Genomic DNA, 21,655 nt, shown 5'->3' with positions numbered 1-21,655 from the left:
AAAGGGAGCCAGGTTGGTGGGTCAGTTGGGCTCAGTGGTATCCCAGTTCCAGGTGGCACCCTGGGGGGAACCCATCACAACCCCCCCTCCAGAGCCTTTCCCCTCTATCATAGACATTTCCCACTGCTGGAGTCTTTCCCTGCAGCAGGGAAGGGCTCCAGTGGTGGGAGGCAGCAGGACATTATTCGGCTAAACATAGCAGTGTAGACAGAGTAGAGCTTGGGTGAGTAGAGAGCCAGGTAAGGTACCTACCCAGGCGCATCCCCACATCCTTTAGGTGGGTCTGTACTTGCCTAAGCCATGCCTCAACTTCTACACTGTTGTTTATTATCGGGTCTATGGGGATTACACGTGCACTACACACCACCAAAAGAAGGGTGCAGTGGAGTTGCTACTCCTGGGGGAATGCTACGCTAAAAAATTAAAAATTGTGCATATTTCATTTGTTAAAATAACACTATCATACCAGTTTCAAATATTTTGCTAATTTACTTCAAATTACTTGTCAACAATACAGACAACAACAACAACAGATTCCCCCCAGGAACAGGGAGTTAAAGAAACCCCTATGACAACCCAAGTGCAGTTGGTGGGTGCTGGAGAGGGCTGCATGGGGTCCCCCAGAGCCCAGACACCCACACCCCAATTTCCCCCAGAACCTAGCCACAAGGCACCCCCCAGAGCCCAGACACCTGCATCCCTGCCCCCAACCGCAGGGCACCCCCCCAGAGCCCAGCCATGGGGCACCCCCAGGATCCATGCACCTTCTCCCCCCAGAGCACAGCCACAGGACACCCCAGAGCCCACACACTTGCACCCCCATCCCCTCAGAACCCAACCACAGGGCATCCCCAGAGCCCAGCCTTGGGCCACCCCCAGAGCCCACGCAACCCCCTCCCCCAAGAGCCCAAGCCACAGGGCATCCCCAGACCCCACACAACCCCCTCCTCCCAGAGCCCCAGCCACAGGCCACCCCCAGAGCCCACGCAACCCCCTCCTCCCAGAGCCCCAGCCACAGGGCACCCTCAGAGCCCCCCCCCCAGAGCCCAGCTGCAGGGGACCCCCAGAGCCCACACATCCCCTCCCCCCCAGACCAGCCATGGGGCACACCCCAGCCCAGACACCCATACCTTCCTCCCCTCAGAGGCTTTACTCCCACCAGCTTCTTCACTGTCCAACCAGGGATGCGGTGCACTGTGGCCCTTCCTCACCCTTTGCCACAGCTGAGTCTCCCAGGCCCTCTCCCGTCCCTGGGCAGATGAGGATCAAGCAAGGCAGCCAGAATGTGCAGTCTCCATCCCCGCCGGGCTGGGAGCTCTGCTCACTGTGAGCTGGAGAGCTGGACTCTGCGAAGTCCAGCAGCCCCTAATGGCTGCCAGCAGCTCTGCAGCCCCAATTCTGCGGGGGAAAATATGAAATTCTGCATTGCGCAATGGCGCAGAATTCCCCCAGGAGTAAACAGCTGCATCCTACCAGAACAATGTAAAGAACAAAATACAACCTCTAGAGAAAATGTGTGCTGTTTTAAAAAACACACCGGGTACGTCTACACTTCATGCTTTTTTTGGCAGCATGTAGCATACTACCCCCCGCCCCAGTACGGGCATAAATAGCAGTATAGCCAGCAAGCAAAGACACACCTGCAGAATGTGGGTATGTACCTGAGTAGGTACCTTTCATGGCTCTTTACTCACCCAAGCAGTGCCTCCCTCTCTACACTGCTATTTTTAGCAATGTTGTGTCCCACTGCCTGAGGCTTCCCCTTCCACAGGAAAAGGCTCTGGCAGGGGGGTGGTTTCCCCACTTCCTCCCCCATCCCCCCGTTCAAGCCTTTCTTCTGCACAATGAAAGGTTCCAGCAGTGGGGAGCTGCTGAAGCCTTTTCCCACTGCTGGAGTCTTTCACTGACAGCATGTGGAGGTACCCACAGCAGTGTGGATGCAGCTTGCTTTTCACGGCAGCATGTACCTCCACATACACTACACACTGCCAACACTGGTGTGTAGCATGGGGTAGCCACACAGTCTCCCTTTCTCTTACCCCGCCCCCGCCCCCTATTATCCCATCCACACCAAGGCAGTGTTCTGCCTTCAAAGCTCAGGTGTAACTTTGGCTATGTCTACACTACCACGGTAAGTCAACCTATGCTACACAACTCCAGCCATGTGAATAACACAGCTGGAGTCGACGTACCTTAGGTCGAGTTACCGTGGGGTCTACGCCACAGGGGGTCAACGGGAGAAACTCTCCCATCAACTTACCTTACTCTTCTCATTGGGGGTAGAGTACAAGGGTCGACTGGAGAGCGATCTGCTGTCGATTTGGCAGGTCTTCACTAGACCCGCTAAATCGACTGCTGATGGCTCGATCTCAGCGGGTCGATCCCACATAGCGTTTGTATTAGCAAAGCCAACCTAGGACTGGGTAGGAGCTAAGGCTAGGTCTACACTACCCGTGTGAATCGGCGGGTAGAAATCGATCTCTCGGGGATCGAATTATCGCGTCTCGTCGGGACGCGACAATCGATCCCCGAATCAACGCTCTTACTCCACCAGCGGAGGTGGGAGTAAGCACCGTCGATGGGGAGCCGCAGAGGTCCATTTTTCCGCCATCCTCACAGCGGGGTAATTCAGCTCCAATACGTTGAATTCAACTACGCTATTCGCGTAGCTGAATTTGCGTATCTTAAATTGACCCCCCGCCCCGTAGTGAAGACCTGCCCTAAGTGACCAAACCCACTGAAATGTGAGCTAATCCAAAAGTCATAAAGGAACCGCCCCCTCACTCTATCAATGACAGCTAGGTAGGACGAAGAGGATGTTTGTAAAGGTGGGTGAGACTCATGGTAAACCAGGATCTGAATCACCATCCACAAGACTTGCTTCCTCTCAAGTCTAATAAATCAGTTTCTATTGATCTTCATGCTCAGCAGGGAAAAAGATTTCCAGCCTTAAATCTCACTCAATGCCCTTTAGGCGCGGTTGAGTGGAGAAGGGAAGTGACTTGTAGTTCTGTGAGAAGTCAGATATTTGCAAGGACTTCTTCCAGTCTGAGAATGCCATTATTTATGGTCACCAACCCTGTAATGCCCTGCAAAAGGCAAAGTTCTCCTTCCATTTGTAATGTACATTTCCTTCCATCGCCACTCTAAAAAGCACTTTTACTGGGACAGTGTTTGGTAAAATTGCTGGCGGCATATTCCCTCCACCCCCAACAATGATAATGATACAGTCCCATGACGCACTATGTGGCAGATGCAGTGAGTCAGGCTCATGCAGGGACATGCACTATGCAGTTCCTGGAACCAACTAAGGCCTTGGCTACACTTACCCGGTAGTTCGGCGGCGAGCGATCGAACTTCTGGGTTCGACTTATCGCGTCTAGTCTGGACGCGATAAGTCGAACCCGGAAGTGCTCGCCGTCGACTGCGGTACTCCAGCTCGGCGAGAGGAGTACCGCGGAGTCGACGGGGGAGCCTGCCTGCCGAGTGTGGACCAAGGTAAGTTCGAACTAAGGTACTTCGAACTTCAGCTACGTTATTCACGTAGCTGAAGTTGCGTACCTTAGTTCGAATTAGGGGGGTAGTGTAGACCTGGCCTTCGTGAATCTTGCACACTGCTTTAAGATGTCCCCCAGAAAGTTTTGGTAAAATGCTCTTTACTTACGGCTCATCTACACTACAAAATTAAGTCAACTTTATCTAATTCAACCTCGAGCTGCCGAATTAATTAAGTCGATTGCGCATGGCCACATCGTGCTTATTGTCTCGATGGAGTGCGTCTTCACTAGCAGTGCCTGCATTGATGCACGAAGCAGTGCATTGTGGGTAGCAATCCCAAAGTGCAACTTGCCGCAGTGTGTTTTGGGAAGTTTGTGCACAGCCTCATGGGACCAAAACATTGCCACAAGGGAGAATGGGAGCATTGCGTTGGCATCCCATAATGCACTGTGCTCCCTCCTTCATATGAACGACAAACAACCAAGTGGTTTTCGCGCCTTAAAACCGCCGCGCGTACGCCATAACCCCAGAAGCATGGAGCCTGCTCAGTTGTGCACTCTTGCTGTGAGCATCTCAAACCTCATGCCTTCTCCTGCCGTATTTCTAGAGCCGAAGTAGGGTCCACTGCATGGAACATAGCAATGTCCTGCAAGCAGCCCTACTGCAAGCCATTGAAAAAAACAATTCACAGTTGCTGCTGGCAGTCACAGAGCAGCTGCACTCTGTTGAGAGAGGGAGTGCTGTTTCTGGTCCCATGAAACAAGCACTGATTGGTGGAACTGCATCGTTTTGCAGGGATGACGAGCAGTGGCTGCAGAACTTTCAAATGCGGAAGGCCGCCTTCCAGGAACTTTGTGCAGAGCTTTCCCCTGCCCTGCAGTTCAGCAACACCATAACGAGAGCTGCTCTGACAGTGGAGAAGCGAGTGGCGATCACTATTTGGAAGCTTGCAATGCCAGACAGTTATCGGTCAGTGGGGAATCAATTTGCAGCAAGTTAATCAACCGTGGGAGCTGCTGTGCTCCAAGTGTGCAGGGCCATTAATCAACTTCTGCTACAAAGGGTAGTGAGTCCGGGAAAAGTGCAGGACATAGTGGATGGTTTTGCCACGAAGGGGTTCCCTAATTGAGGTGGGGTGATAGATGACATGCATATCCCCATCTTGGCACCAGACCACCTTGCCATACAGTACTTAAACCGAAAGGGATACTTTTCAATGGTGCTGCAAGCACTGGTGGATCACAGGGGACATTTCACCAACATCAACATAGCATGGTCAGGAAAGGTTCATGACGTACACATCTTTAGGAACTCAGGTCTGTTCAAAAAGCTGCAATCCGGGACTTTCTTTCCAGACCACAGAATGAACATTGACAACGTTGAGATGCCTATAATTATCTTGGGGGACCTAGCCTACCCCTTGCTCCCATGGCTCATGAAGCCATACACCGGCCGTCTGGACAGCAGTAAGGAACGGTTCAACTATAGGCTCAACAAGTGCAGAATAGTGGTTGAATGTGCCTTTGGTCGATTGAAAGGGCGCTGGAGAAGTCTACTAACCAAGTTGGACTTTAGTGAGGAGAACATCCCCATGGTTATAGCTGCCTGCTGTGTGCTCCATAATATCTGTGAAAAAAAAGGGGGGAAATTTTCCATAAGGGTGGGCAGTTTAGACAGATCGCAAGGCAGCCATTTTTGAGCAGCCAGACACCAGGGCAATAAGAAGAGCACAGCAAGAGGTACTGCGTATCCGCGAGGCTTTGAAAAACCATTTCAATAATGAATCACAGTAATGTGAGCTGCTTGTCTGCCTTGTGCTTTCCCAAACCTTCACCTGGCTTGTATCTGTTCCAGAGGCATGCATTCTCTGCCCTCCAGCATTCTCTTTCTCCTCCTTCTAATCAGCGAAAGTCACGCCGAAGAACACATTTCCAGCTGTGAGTCATGGGAAAAAATAAAGGAGCCATAGTTCAGGAATAAAATGTTTCCATAGCAAGGCCGTTTTATAATATTTTTTTTTATAATAATACTGTTCCAGCTTTCAGTAAACCTGCCTTATAGTTAAGGAAGTGACTCTTGGTTACAGTGTAAGTATTGCTGGCCAAACCTCTTCATTTCTAGTTTGCTAACGCGATTTTAATGTTAGAAAAACTTTAAATTTTGTTGAACCTGATATTTCCAACTTCTTATTAGGGCCATATCCAAAATCCTTACTCGATTTCTACTCAGGCCTGAACACTTTAGGTCCTAGTGTAATTTTTAAGACTGTATGCTCTTTGGAGAAAGATATCAAACACAGGATCCTGTCTATCTATCAATATGCATGCATAGGGGCCTATGGCCTTTAGCACTATGGGGATCTGTTCCCACTATGGGATCTGTTCAGTACAAATTAATACCATCATTAAGGCAAATCCCAAAGGGATATGGGCCTCCTTTGAGATAGAGCATCACTCGGATCTGCCTCTAGCTAGGTCCTTAATACAGTCTGGCTGGATATTCAGTTTGTCTGTCATTGGTGATCTTGCGGCATCACCAAAGCTTTTAGCGCCCACGTGATTGCCGACTTGTATTCCTTGGTCAATGCAATTGACCAAGGAATTGTAATTCATTGGGCTTCCATCCTAATAATGTGCCCATAACAAGAAAGCTGCCAAAGCCATGACACTGTGGATGGAGGTGGCTGGTGGGTTTGGTTATGAATATCTACATTGCTCATCTTGTCCTGCTGCTTAACATGGAGCAGCTGAAGCGGTACATTCCCATTGTGAGGGTGTTTCTACTGAACCCAACCACTGGCAACAATCTGGTCAGTTGCTCTTGAAGCTGAAATGGCCAAAAGTTTGTCTCTGCCACTGAGGTGAAAATGACTGATGGAACTTGGTGAAAAGGCTATCCTAGTGGCCTTCATGTTGGCAGCAGATGTGAAATATACCTATATTTTTATATAAGGGAAGGAAAGATTTGGCATGTAAGAAACATCTAGCACTCTCCTGCTGCACATGCAGCCCCCTCTACCCAGATCGATGTATTGTTCTTAGTTTTCTATTACGTTTCCAGACTAAGAACTTGCTCTTACACTAAGAGTATGTCTTCACTGCCCGCCGGATCGGCGGGCAGCAATCAATCCAGCGGGGATCGATTTATCGCGTCTAGTCTAGAGCCTGACATGAGCCTGCCATAAACTTCATTAAAAGTGCGGTCACCCATGACCTGGGGGGTGCCTGCTCATCATGGCTGGAGTAGCAAAACGGTTGCGGATTCTCACTGCTCTACAGCCAAAATGCTTCTGAAATAAATGTAGTCAAACTCTACTAATTCTGGGTCACTGAGAACGAAAATGATGCTTAAAATTGTTGATTGGCTCTAGTTTTCAAGATATGCTATTGGGTCAGTATATACGACCCTTGACTTGGGAATGGCGGAGGATAAGTGAGTTATAAAGGGAAGGGATCTCAATTTAAACCAGAAATGACTAAAATACATCTTTGACTGGGTTTGGCCAGTACTTGCTTTTTAGGCAAAACAATGAATGATGCAATCTGAAGCTGGTATTGCATCATACATGATATGAATTGCATCATGTTATTCCTAGAAGTCATGGATGATGCAATCATAATGAAGCTTACATCACTCTGCTGAACAAATTGCCCTATATCAGATCCAGAAATCTTAGAGTGTCGTGCTCTCTTATTTGTCAGTGTTTGATTTTGCAAAGGGACATTTCTGTTTAGCCAAAGTGAGCAGAGATGCCTCATACTTGTGTGAACAGTGCAGATAACTTCTGCTATGTTTGTGGTGGAGTGACTTTTGCATCACAAAAGCACAGTATAACCACTATGGTTAAGAAAGCCTATCACCTTTATTTTGGCTGCAAAATTGGAGATCAGGACAAGAGGTGGACCCCACACATATGCTGCAACACTTGTGCAACAAATCTTCACCAGTGGTTGAACAGGAAAAGGAAATCTATGCCTTTTGCAGTGCCAATGATTTGGAGAGAGCCAACAGATCATACCAGCAATTGTTACTTCTGCATGGTGCCTCCAGTTGGGAAAGGTGTGTCAAAGAAGAAAAAGGGGATTGTGCATTATCCAAACATTCCATCAGCTATACGCCCAGTACCCCACGGAGAAGGACTGCCGGTTCCTGATTCACCAGAATCATTCTCACTTGAGTCAGATGAGGAAGAGGAAGAGGATGAAACTTCTGGTCCTGAACCATCAATGTCACAGGACCCACATTTTCTCCCATCCTCCTCCTCTGAACCACACCTCACAACACAAGGTGAACTGAATGATCTTGTCAGGGATTTGGAACTGCCCAAGAATAAGGCAGAGCTGTTGGGCTCCAGACTACAGCAGTGGAATCTCCTGGCAGGTGATGTTAGGGTTTCCATGTTCCGTGACCGTCAAAAGGATCTTGTCCCATTCTTCTTCATGGAAGGTGAACTTGTAGCCTGCAACAACATCGATGGTGTGATGGCAGCCCTCAACATCGTTCACAATCCAGATGAGTGGAGACTGTTCATTGATTCATCGAAGACGAGTCTTAAAGCTGTTTTACTGCCTAATGGCAATGTTTTGCCATCAATTCCAATTGGTCATGCAGTCCATATGAAGGTAACCTATGACAACATGAAACAACTTTTGAGGTGCATAAACTATGACCAACATCAGTGGCAGCTTTGTGGCGATTTGAAGGTTGTTGCTCTCTTGCTTGGTCTGCAGACTGGATACACAAAGTACTGCTGTTTTCTCTGCGAATGGGATAATCGTGCAAGAGATTCCCACTACATCAAGAAAGATTGGCTACTCCGACAGTCATTGGAGCCTGGGAGGAAAAGTGTTCAGCATCCACCACTTGTTGAATCAAGGAAGATTTTGTTACCATCCTTACACATCAAGCTGGGTCTGATGAAGAACTTTGTCAAGGCCATTGGCAAAACACAAGCAGCTTTCAAGTACCTCCATGGAAAATTTCCAAGGTTAAGTGAAGCTAAGATAAAGGAAGGTGTCTTTGTTGGTCCTCAGATTCGAGATGATGCATTTGACCATGCACTGCGTGGCAAGGAAAAGACGGCATGGAAAGCCTTCCAGTTAGTGGCAATAAATTTTCTGGGAAACAACAAGGCAGACAACTACAGGTTGTTGGTGGAAAACCTCCTCAAGGCATACAAAAGCCTTGGTTGCAACATGTCACTAAAGATACATTTTCTGCACTCTCATCTAGATTTTTTTTCACCAAACTGCGGAGCAGTGAGCGACGAGCACGGCGAGCGATTTCACCAAGACATTGCAACAATGGAGAAACGCTATCAGGGCAAATGGAGCCCATCAATGCTTGCAGACTATTGCTGGACAGTGACAAGACATGCTCCATTTAATGAATACAAGAGACAAGTCAAGAAGCGCCGAGTAGACACTGAATAGGACTAAACTATGTACATAATATTTATTATGAAACAAAAGGCAAAAAAACTTATTTATATAACCCTTTTGCTGATTTTTAAAGTGTTACATAAACAGGACAGGTGAAATATTATCATGTAAAGCAACCATAAACACATGAAAAGACCTAGGTTTACAATTTATGATTAAAACTCTACTATCTACACAATATACATAGACATAAAATGTAAAAACTTAAATATCTTAGAAACAGTAGCCAATCAGTTGTTTTGTCATATTTGAATTCAGCACATCAAAATACATAATAAATCTCACATTTCATCTCTGAAGCAGACGACTTCTCAAAAATTGTAGACCAGTGTTATGTTATGGCTTGCACCTAACTTTTTAGTGTAGGCCAGGCCTTAGTGCCTTATGCCCCTGCATCAAGTCCTTCTGCTTTTGCTCTTCAGGATGATTACCCCAGACTATGGACTGGAAGTACAACTGCTTCTTCTTCTTGGCCAGTACTGCAAATGCACCGCAGGGTTACTGGCTTGTGTGCTGTGGCTACCCTTTCCTATATGTGGGTGTAGGGAGAATGCCCACAATGTCAGTGTTAGTGTGGATCCATCTACCACCACTACATCTGCACCTGATCTGCTTGCTGCATGGACCCCTCTGATTTTGTAATCTTAGGTATTTCTACACCATGAATTACTTCAGTTTCTACAAATTGTTAAAATCTCTACCTCGAAATAATTCTGGGAAAATTTACAAACATCCTCTGTTTCAGGGAATATCAGTGAAATGGCTCCTCGTCTCGAGGCATCTAAATGAGGTTTGTGGATGGGATGAGGTAGCATTACAAAAAAACGGTTAGCATTGTACCTCCAAGCTACAAGCCTGTTTGGCACAGCTCTTTGAATTTTATGGAATATTCGGAGTGTTAGGCATGTCCTGTTTCAAACATCTTGCCTGACTATTTGTCCAAACCCCTTTAACTCAGCAATGCAACTAAGCATCTTGGTGATGTGAAATAAATATTTTGACTCTTAGGATTTTATACAAATTGATCTTCATAAGCACTCCTCTAATGTTAAGGACAAAACCAGGAAAGGAACAATAAAGGACATTTCCTTTCTATGTGTTACCCTAATACTCATATAGAGTTCAGCAACAGTGCATCTCATCTCATTGTATAAGACAACAAGTCCTCCTTGTTTTCACTGTCAGCCACTGCTGCATTATTTAAAAAGAGGACTTAAGAATAAGGCTCTGAAAACTCTGATAGAGTGACAGCAACAGACCAGATGCTCCAGCTTTATAAATTAAGAGATTATGCATAGCCAGCTGTACCGTATAAATGCTCTGTTTTTATACTCTGCCATGATCCTTAGTGTTTATCATATGGTCTAGCATCTGGTCAATCCTGTCCACACCTCCCATATATCTATTCTTATGAGGCACGGACTTGGGGTTTATTTACATGCACAACTTTATCTCAGCTGGTAACTGTTCCTATGGTCTCATCTTGTGTTGTGAGGTGATACTATGGTTTTTTGCATCACAGCTATCAGTTCCTTAAAGTTGCACGCAGATGTTCCATGGAGCAGGAGTTCCATATAGCAGGGCTATTCATTGCAAATAGAGGTTTTTCAGTGGGGCTCACTGTTGTCTCACACTATGCTTTGAGCAAAGAAATGCAGCTGTCAAAATTGCTTTAAAAAATGAGAGGGAGAGTTTGCCACAAAGAAAGCAGGATACAAACCAATAATGTTTGTGCACAGATGTCGAGAGACAGGAGTGGTACCTGTATTCATCTTTCAGAAAATTTAAAGCATCGGGTGGAATTCATGTTCAGAGATTTTTTGTCATTTGCTTTCCCACAGAAGCAGTGTGATAACTTAATTCTACATAGAACTGCAATGTCTTGCAAATTTATTGTAAGACTCATCATATTTGGTGGTTCTCTTAAAGCTCGGCTACTGGAGACATACGATTGTCAGAATCTCTGCTTTATTTAAAAAAAGTCTCTAGCCCTCATGATAGCAGAGAAAAGCTCAAACAGGTGACCCCCATAAATGGTCTAAAACAGTGGTCACCAACCGGTCGAATGCGATCTCTGGCTGTGCAGTGTGGCTGCCGTTAAGACAGGCTCCCTGCCTGCCCTGGCCCCACGCCGCTCCTGGAAGTGGCCAGTGTGGTCCCGTGGCCCCGGGGGCAGGGGTCTCCCTCGCACACTGCTCCTGCCTGTAAGCACCGCCCCTGCAGCTCCCATTGGCTGGGAATGGGGAGCTGTGGCCAATGGGAGCTGCAGGGGCAGTGCTTGCAGAGAGGGGCAGTGCACTGAACCATCCCCCCACCAGGGGCCGCAGGGGAGCGTTGGCCCTTTCCAGGAGTGGCATGGGGCCAAGGTAGGCAGGGAGCCTGCCTTAGTGGCAGCCACGCTGCGCCGCCGACTGGGAGCCGCTGGAGGTAAATGCTGCCCGGCAGGAGGCCACACACCAAGCCCCAGCCCTGAGTCCCCTCCCAGAACCAGCACCCCGTACTCCCTCCTGCACCCCAAACCCCAGCCCTGACCCCCCTCCCAGAGCCTGCACCCCTCACCCCCTCCTGAGCCCCAAACCCCTGCCCCAGGCTCAGCCCAGAGCCCCCTCCCACACTGTGAACCCCTTTGGCCCCAGCCCAGAGCCTCCACCCCCTCCTGAACCCTAACCCCCTACCCCAGCCTGGTGAAAGTGAGTGAGGGTGGAGGAGAGCGAGTGACGGGGGGGGGTGGAGTGAGTGGGATGGGGCGAAGGGGAAGGGGTGGGGTAGATCTTGGTTTGCCCTTAAATTCAAAAAGTGATCTTGGGCGTAAAAAGGTTGGCGACCACTGCTCTAAAACAAGAGGGGAAATACAGAGAACCCAACACCGATTGGCTAAAAACTAGGATTTAAAAAAAAAAATCTCATAACTTTTTGGGACCTGATTCTGGGTTTTTTAAGCACCTGTGGTTGGCAGCAAATGTGGAAAGGAAAATGTGGAGAAGGGGATTTAATGGAATCCATTGCATGACAACAATGGGCTTCACACATATGTATTTATTTTTGTTTTCAAACTGAGGAACAGTTCTGAATACAAGAGACAACTGTGTTTACTGCTGTCACCAGGAGGCCTTTTGCAGCATGCCAACCATTTTCATCAATCTACAAAGTTTACAAATGTATTAGATAATCTCACATTGCCAAAGATGATACTGATACTTTGACAGCACAAAGGGGGTGTGAATGGGACAGCCTTTTGATGTCTCTTGCTCCACTCAGTCTAGTAGTATTAATAACTATCTGCCCCTCCACACCTCTGTTATAACCAGAGACCCAAAAAAGGTAATTAGAACTAAGGAGAATCCTCCAAAAATCCCCTTTTAATTCTGCATTGTAAAACTGCACCAGTTCTGCTTCAGCTGGAAAGTTTTGTAACAAAAGATGCCTCAAATTTAACAGGGATGCATTACAATTGGTCAAAATGGGGCTCAGCTAGCTCACTTCAAGTTAGGGCCCTGTATCACCCAGGTGATGGAACTACAACACCAGGAATCACTTTGAAAGAGACCTAAAACCTTAACCTAAATGCACTACATTGTGCCTAGCCCTGAAAGCTTAACATTCTCACATATAACATTTAGTATTCTAATGACGGCATCACCAGTTGGTGCTATCACACAGTCCTCCAAGTTCATTTCTTTGCCCTGGTCTACTTGGCCGGACGGGGTGGGGGGGATCGATGTAAGTTACGCAACTTCAGCTATGTGAATAACGTAGCTGAAGTCGACGTATTTAGATCAACTTACCATGGTGTCTTCACCGCGGTGAGTCGACTGCTGCCGCTCCCCCATCAACTCTGCCTGCGCCTCTCGCCAAGCTGGAGTACAGGAGTCGACGGGAGAGCGCTCGGGGGTCTAGACGTGATAATCGATCCCCGCTGGATCGATCGCTGCCCGCCGATCTGGCGGGTAGTGAAGATATACCCTTAGTGTAAAAGCAGGTTCTTAGTCTGGAAACTTAATTGAAAACTAAGAACAATACATTGATCTGGGTAGAGGGGGTGGCATGTGCAGCAGGAGAGTACTCTCTTACTTGGTCTCTCATTAGAGTCCATTCTTGAGGCAGAGCTGGCACCTGGGAACTAGGCATTGGTGTTGGGCTGAGATTTCTGCAAGAAGGGATTGCTGGTATTTCTGCTCCAGGACTTGATGTATGTGTGTAAACAAAGCAAGTTACACTTAGAATGTACCTAAACACTGTGTCTCCGATTTCTTCTCCACTGGGAAGCCAACGTGTAAGGCCCCCACATGAGCTCAGTGGACAGGTGACAGTGGTGTCAGGAGAAGAAGCAACAATATACTTTATAAAATCTATTGTATGTGTGTACACACTGACACACACACACATACCTATTTTCAACTGTATTTTTTTCTAAAAGCAGATGTTGATTATCCACCAGTTTAACAATAGATGAAACTGGAAAATTAACCAAACAGGATCCTTCTTATATTACACCAGGATAAATATGAAGTCTGTAGTAGTTCCTGCTCTAAATGGAGAAGTTGAAATAAATTCTATTCTAATCATCAAAACATTAACAAAAAGTCAATTTAAACCTGCTATGGACACTCACAGACTATCAGGCAGTTTCATTATGAAACAGTGATACCAGGACTTCAGTCAAAATGCCCTGTTTTTTACTGCTCACAGTTTGGAACCTGAGAGATAAGCAAATGTGGTTCTCTCACCTTAAAATTTTTGTCATTTTAAAAATTATTATTTTCTTTAAGATGACAAAATAAAAACCTAGAAATCAATATATAGTAACCAAACCAAAACAACATAATATGCGGGGCCATATTTAACCTGATGTGGCTTTACTGACTTCAGTAGTCCTAAAGCAGGGGACTATTTACCCAAATCTGATCTTGCATACTCCATTGTAAATTCAGAAAAACATCAATAAAATCATCATGAGATCAGAATCAGGTCCTACGAGTTGTACCAATAAAGCATGTGATCTTAAATGATCTGTTTATAATTGTTAAATATACCCAAATGATTTACAAAATAATTTCTCTGCAGGCTTCTCTATCCATTACATTCTTGGAATCATTTTACTACTTCTTTTGTCTCTGAAATTGCTGGTCAAGTTGAATAGCAGCATGAGCTAGGAAAGTGAAATACTAACATGATGATGCATTATCAGTTGGTATAGTCATCCCATTTTAGGACCTCATCGAAAACCCACTGAAATCAATGCAAAGACTCTCATTAAATTAAGTGGATTTCGATCTAATCTCTTAATACCTAAAGAAAAATAACAGTTTGCTTAGATTCTAGTATAGTTATTCCTAGGTCTCTAGACCTTGATTATATGAATCTGATTTTTTCAGAGTCCTGTCCCTAGGTATCTATCCCTAGGTCACTGAAAAGGAGCTTTAGTACAAAATAATCTGTATTTGTTTTACTTTAAGAAAATATACTATATGACGACAATGGTCCAGATCCTGACCACTGACTTCAGTGGTCCTAATCCAAATTTACATCTGTAGACGAGAACAGCATCAGGCCCATTCTGGTTAAAGCAGGAGTGTGAGAGTAGGAGTTCAGGACTCTGTTCTCAGTACTCTCCCAGCTTGCTGGGTAAGCTTGGGCAAGCAACTTAACCACTCTGTACCTCAGTTTCCCTATCTGTAATATTGGGATACTAAATGTACTTTCCTCATCCAAGAGGTTTCTGAGATTTAATTCATTTCTGTTTGTAAACAGCATTGAGCTCCTTGAGTTTAGGTATTATAGAAATGCACAGTACTTCTCATATTACTGTAGCTATTGGTAGTTGTACATAGTGTTTTAACCCTTTGTTGAGACACTATTTTGTAGAATGTCATCCTGGGTTTTTTAAACATCTTTTTGTAGATTTCATCACTCTCTCACTGTCTATCTAGTCTACTATTTAGCAACTGATCCATTCCCCATTGAAGTCAATCAGAATCTTTCCATTAACTTTAACAGGAGAAGGATCAGACCCTTAGTCGTAGGAGATTGTATATCATGAAGTTAGCTGCCAGAGGTTAAACACTCTTCAAATTATATCAAATATCAGGGAATAATTAAAAAAAATACTAGAAACTCATCAAGAATCCTGGACAAAGGGGGAAGTTTCAACCTATTTTTACATTTACAGGATCATCAGAAGTGGTGACGCTGTCTATAACTATTCCAAATGTGAGATTCGACTCCAGGAATCTGCAGACTGTCCTGAGGTGGGGTCCTCTAAACCAGTGTTTTTCAAACCATGGGTCGCGACCCACTACTGGGTCGTGGCATATTAGGTGCTGGGTCACCTTGCTCTGGTCAGCACCACTTACCAGGACGTTTAAAGTCCCGTCAGCAGTGCTGCCCAGCTAAGGCAGGCTAGTGCCTACCTGTTCTATTACCATGCTGTGCCCCGGAAGCGGCCAGCAGCGAGTCCAGCTTCTAGGCAGGGGGGCCACGGGGCTCCACACGCTGCCCCTGCCCCGAGCACCGGCTCTGCACTCCCATTTGCCGGCAACCAGCCAGTGGAACTGGGGAGGGGAGAGTGGTGCCTGCAGGCGAGAGTCGCACGCTTCCGCCTAGGAGCCAGACCTACTGCTGGCCACTTCCGAGGCGCAGCATGGTCTGCAGTGCACCCTGGCTGCGCCGCTGACCAGGAGCCGCTGGAGGTAAGTCCGTGCCCATGCCCCAATGCCCTGCGCCAGCCCTGAGCCCCCCAAACCTGAAACCCCTTCCTGCATCCCCAACCCCTCATCCCCGGCCCCACCCCAGAGCCTGCACCCTCAGCCCTGAGCCCTGACCCCCTCCTGCACCCCAACCCCTTGCTCCAGCGCTGAGCCCCCCACAACCCCTCATTCCCGACCCCAGCCCTGAGCCTCTCCCACACTCCAAACCCTCATCCCCAGCTCCAGTGGGTCACGGGCATCAACAATTTTCTTCAACTGGGTCCCCAGAAAAAAAGTTTGAAAACCACTGCTCTAAACGGCACCTTATGGTTTACTTAGTGAAATACAAAGTGTATGTATCCCAAGCAGGTCTGTCAATTTATCTCTAAATGCCCTTGATGAAAGTAACAAATGCTCTTCCTCCTTGGTACTTGTTTTTAAAATAAAAGTAAAGGTCGAGATTAAGTCTGAAAGTCCCAAATTTGACTTTCCTGGAAAAAAAAAATCACATCTCTTCCTGCATGCATTGCCCTTCTGAACAGTAAAAATCCATTTGTGCAACTAAACTAGTGGCTAAAATATAATTAAAATTACAGCAAACAGCTTAAAGCTAAGCTGTACAAAGCACTGGGATGTGGGATACCATAGGGCAGAAGGTGGGTGTCTGCAACTTTTGTGAATGTTTATGCAGGATGCAGACTGCACCTACAGCCTCTCTCACTGCTGTTAAAATTTGTAGAAGACATAAAGATTGGCAGAATGGTAAATAACGATAAGGATAGGACAAGGTCAGTGAGGTAATGTCTTTTATTGGACCAACTTCTGTTGGTGAAAGAGAGAAGCTTTTGAGCTTACACAGAACTGTTCTTCAAATCGGGGAAAGGTACTCCCAGACCTGAACAGCTCTGCGTAGTTCGAAAGCTTGTCTCTGTCAGGGTCCAATAAAAAACAACACCTCACCCACCTTATCTCCTGAATATCATGGGACCAACATGGCTACAACAACACTGCATACAACAAGGGTATGACAGTCACATAGAACGATCTGGAGTGGTTGGTAAACTGGGCCCATTCAAAGCAAATGTGTTTTAATACATTCAAATGGAGTTATACATCTAGGAACAACTACTGCAGGCCAGCTCTATAGAAAGGGGCGGTGAGGGGTAGCCTGGAAAGCAGTGACTGATTTAGTAGTCATAGTAGACCCCTAAACTCAACATGAGCTCCTACTGCAATGCTGTGGCAAAAAGGACTAAAGCGATCCTTGGATATATAAACAGGGGAGAAATGAGTAGGGGTGTGGGTGACATTTTACCTCTATATATGGCATTGGTGATACTAGAATTGTGTGTCCAATTTGGTGCCCATGTTTTAAAAATGACTTTGAAAAATTGGCAAGGGTGCAGAAAAGAGACACAAAAATGATTTCAGGGCTGGAGAAAATGGCTTACAGTGAGATCCTTGAAGAACTCAAGCTGTTGAGTTTATCAAGAAGATTTAGAGCAAATTTGATTAGAGTGCGTAAGTACCTTCACCAGGAGAAAATACGGGGGACTAAAGGGCTCTTTAATTGAGCAGAGAAAGGAAAAACAAGAAGCAATGGCTGGAAGATGAAGCCATGCAAATTCTAATTAGAAATTAGGCACATCGTGAGGGTGATCAACCATTGGAACAAACTATCAAAGAAAGGAACAGGAGTACTTGTGGCACCTTAGAGACTAACAAATTTATTAGAGCATAATCTTTCATGGGCTACAGCCCACTTCTTCGGATGCATAGAATGAAACATATATTAAGGAGATATATATACACATACAGAGAGCATGAAAGGTGGGAGTTGTCTTACCAACTCTGAGAGGCCAATTAAGTAAGTGAAAAAAAAACAGATGATGAAGATGTCATCAATGTAGCGCAAGTAGAGTAGGGGCGTTAGGGGACGAGAGCTAAGGAAGCGTTGTTCTAAGTCAGCCATAAAAATGTTAACAACGCTTCCTTAGCTCTCGTCCCCTAACGCCCCTACTCTACTTGCGCTACATTGATGACATCTTCATCATCTGGACCCATGGAAAAGAAGCCCTTGAGGGATTCCACCATGATTTCAATAATTTCCATCCCACCATCAACCTCAGCCTAGATCAATCCACACAAGCGGTCCATTTCCTGGACACTACTGTGCTAATAAGCGATGGTCACATAAATACCACCCTATACCGGAAACCTACTGACCGCTACACCTACCTACATGCCTCCAACTTTCATCCAGGACACACCACACGATCCATTGTCTACAGCCAAGCTCTAGGATATAACTGCATTTGCTCCAATCCCTCAAACAGAGACAAGCACCTACAAGATCTCTATCAAGCATTCTTAAAACTACAATACCCACCTACTGAAGTGAAAAAAACAGATTGACAGAGCCAGACAAGTACCCAGAAGTCACCTCCTACAAGACAGGCCCAACAAAGAAAATAACAGAACACCTCTAGCTGTCACCTTCAGCCCCCAACTAAAACCTCTCCAGCGCATCATCAAAGCTCTACAACCTATCCTGAAAGATGATCCCTCACTCTCACAGATCTTGGGAGACAGACCTGTCCTCGCTTACAGACAACCCCCCAACCTAAAGCAAATACTCACCAGCAATCAAACATCACTGAACAAAAACACTGACCCAGGAACCTATCCTTGTAACAAAGCCCGATGCCAACTCTGTCCACATATCTATTCAAGTGACATCATCATAGGACCTAATCACATCAGCCATACCATCAGGGGCTCATTCACCTGCACATCTACCAATGTGATATATGCCATCATGTGCCAGCAATGCCCCTCTGCCATGTACATTGGCCAAACCGGACAGTCTCTATGCAAAAGAATTAATGGAAACAAATCTGACATCAGGAATCATAATACTCAAAAACCAGTGGGAGACACTTTAACCTGTCTGGTCATTCAATGACAGACCTGCGGGTGGCTATCTTACAACAGAAAAACTTCAAAAACAGACTCCAACGAGAGACTTCTGAGCTGGAATTGATATGCAAACTAGATACAATCAACTTAGGATTGAATAAGGACTGGGAATGGCTGAGCCATTACAAACATTGAATCTATCTCCCCTTGTAAGTATTCTCACACTTCTTATCAAACTGTCTGTACTGGGCTATCTTGATTATCACTTCAAAAGTTTTTTTTCACTTACTTAATTGGCCTCTCAGAGTTGGTAAGACAACTCCCACCTGTTCATGCTCTCTGTATGTGTGTATATATATCTCCTCAATATATGTTCCATTCTATGCATCCGAAGAAGTGGGCTGTAGTCCACGAAAGCTTATGCTCTAATAAATTTGTTAGTCTCTAAGGTGCCACAAGTACTCCTGTTCTTTTTGCGGATACAGACTAACACGGCTGCTACTCTGAAACCTGTCAAAGGAAGGAGTGGATCCTCCATCTCTTGATATCTTCAAACCAAGACCAGATGCCTTTCTAGGAGATATACCTCAGCCAAAACACAAGTTACTGGGTTCACTACAATCATAACTGGATGAAATTTAAGAGCCTGTGATATACAGGAGGCAACACTAGGTGATCTAATAGTTCCTTCTGGGTTTAACCTATTACAAACCTATGAATTATTCCCAAAAGTCAAATTCTGCCATCAGGTAAGAGGTGTGCTGCATATTAGAATTTGCCTTTAAATTCTCTGCTCCCTACTGAGCATGCTGTGCAAGTCACAAAATGTGTTTCAAATACCACAGGAAACTTAACTCCACTGAAATAGGTTGGATGGAATAGGGCTTTGGGAAAGGGCAGAGTGGGAAAAGTGATTAATATTTTGTTAAAAGGTGGGATCATTCTCAATGAGGATATGCAGCAAAGACATTCATATGAAATTCTAAAGACTCATTTATTGGAACAGTGAGCTAGCTGCCTGAGTTTTATACTTCCACTCACCAAAGCTGGGAAACACTCAAGATTGCTAGAAAACCAAACCCAATAAACAATACTTGCAAATCAATGACAAAGTTCAAATGAATGTGCAAAGTGCATCTTACATCTGTTTACATCAAGCCATGTGTCTCTGGAGGTGCTAAACTCCCGTTGCCTCACTATGCAGTGGGATACAGGTAGGGTGACCAGACGTCCCGATATTATTGGGACAATCCCGATTTTAGGGGACTTGTCCCGCGTCCCGACCTTACATTGGTCGGGAAGTCTGGTCACCCTATATGAGGGGGACCGCAGCAAGCTGGTGCCGCCGGCGCCACTCACCTTTCCTCCCTGGGCCCTGGGGCAGCACACAGCTGAGCTCCCGGCGCGGTGGCGCCAGCCCACGGGGCCCGCCGCCCGGCCAGCAGGAGTCTGCAGAACGCAGCCCTGCCCCTGCCCCGGGCACACAGAGAGGCAGCGCGGAGGTCTCGCTCCGCTGCATGCTGCAGCGAGGCAGGGCTTGTAGACTCAGGCAGTGGGCGCCAGGCAGAGAGCGACCCCACCCCGCCCCCTCCGCAGTCCCCACTGTACCTTCCACCCCTGACCCACTGCCCTCAGCCCCCTTGAACCTGCTCCCTCTGCCTCCTCCACAGTCCCCCCCCTTCCCCCGATCATCTCACCCTGCATGGATGTGGAAATCTGTCCCGGATTCCAGGCTGTCGTTAGCCCCTGGGGCAAAAGATCAGCAGAGGTTTCCAAAGAGAAGTTTGCAGCCTTTGCTCAGACCCAAACATTTTCACTTAAAAATAAATAAATAAATAAATTCCCAAACCCATCCTGACACCCATCTGCTCTGTCCAGATTTGCTGTTACCCCTGTTGAGGCCAAAGTGGTTTGAAAAATTAAAAATCCATGACACCGTTGTGTTGCTTCCCCCTGTGTTGCTCGTTAATCTGATGGACCTGCCGATAATGAATAAAGATGAATGCCCTGGGAGCAATGTGCCAGGCAGACAGTTTGTCAAGTAGGAAAGTGAATGCTGAAGCCCTCACAAAATGCAGAGGCTTTTCTTAACCTGAGAACTGAAAAAGAGCCAGATACCCTGCATGGGTTTGAAAGTGACAAGAGCCTAGTGACTGACCAGAGCAGCGCCAGGTTTGAAGTGACGAGGAGGGTCTGTGTTATGAAGTCTGCATTTCCACTGAGGACTCTTCCATCGCCAGGGTAGCGCTGGTGCAGGTCTGCCGCCTGGCACAGCAATGCTGAGAGGTGCCAGTGTAGACCCGACCCACTGCCCTCAGCCCCCATCCTGACCCTGTTCCCTCAGCCTCCCCCGCAGTCCCCCCTGTACCTCCCACCCCGAACCAACTGCCCTCAGTCCCTGCCCCCGTTCCAACAGCCTCCCCCACAGTCCCCCTGCTCCCCCCAACCCACTGCCCTCAGCCTTGCCCTACCCCAAATCTCTTCTTCAGCCTCCCCTGTCATCCCACCCCCCATTGCTCCCCCTGCTGTCCCACCCCCTCAACTTCCCCCCATTCCAGTCCTGCTCCCCTGTCTCATCTCCTCCAGACCCTGTCCCTCTCCCCAACCCCCCGACCCTCCCCAGCCCAGCCCCATTGCCTCCCCAGCCCCACCCCACACTACACAGCTCTCTCTACCCTGTCCCATTCATGCTCCCCTCAGTCCCTACCATACTCCCCCCATCCCAGTCCTGTCCCATCCTCCTCAGTCCCGCCGCTGACTCCCCCAGTCCCAGTCCTGTCCCCCTCAGTTCCTCCACCCTGCTTCCCCCGGTCCATCCCCACACACCCACCGACTCCCTCAACCTCCCTCCCCCCAATCCCACTGCCTGGACCCACCCCCGTCCCACTCAGGACATGCAGGAAAAAGAAGCAATGGGCTTAAATTGTAGCAAGGGAGATTTAGGTTAGACATTAGGAAAAACTTCCTAACTGTAAAGGTAGTTAAGCACTGGACAAATTACCTAGAGAGGTTATGGAATAGCAGTGATTGGAGTTTTTTAAGAGGTTAGACAAACACCTCTCCCCATGTAAGTATTCTCACACTTCTTATCTAACTGTCTGTACTGGGCTA

The 21,655-nt window shown here is 46.8% G+C and overlaps 1 long non-coding RNA gene across 1 annotated transcript in view; it reads right to left on the bottom strand.

Annotated features, from left to right (window-relative positions):
• LOC135982371 (uncharacterized) overlaps positions 1–21,655 on the bottom strand; it is a 95,001-nt gene that overhangs the window by 10,002 nt on the left and 63,344 nt on the right. The gene's annotated exons all lie outside the window — the stretch shown is intronic.

The sequence above is a fragment of the Chrysemys picta genome, chromosome 3, assembly GCF_011386835.1.
Source record: "Chrysemys picta bellii isolate R12L10 chromosome 3, ASM1138683v2, whole genome shotgun sequence".
NCBI lineage: Eukaryota > Metazoa > Chordata > Testudines > Emydidae > Chrysemys > Chrysemys picta.
The sequence above is the reverse complement of the archived record's forward strand: the minus strand, read 5'-3'. Positions and strand labels throughout refer to the sequence as shown.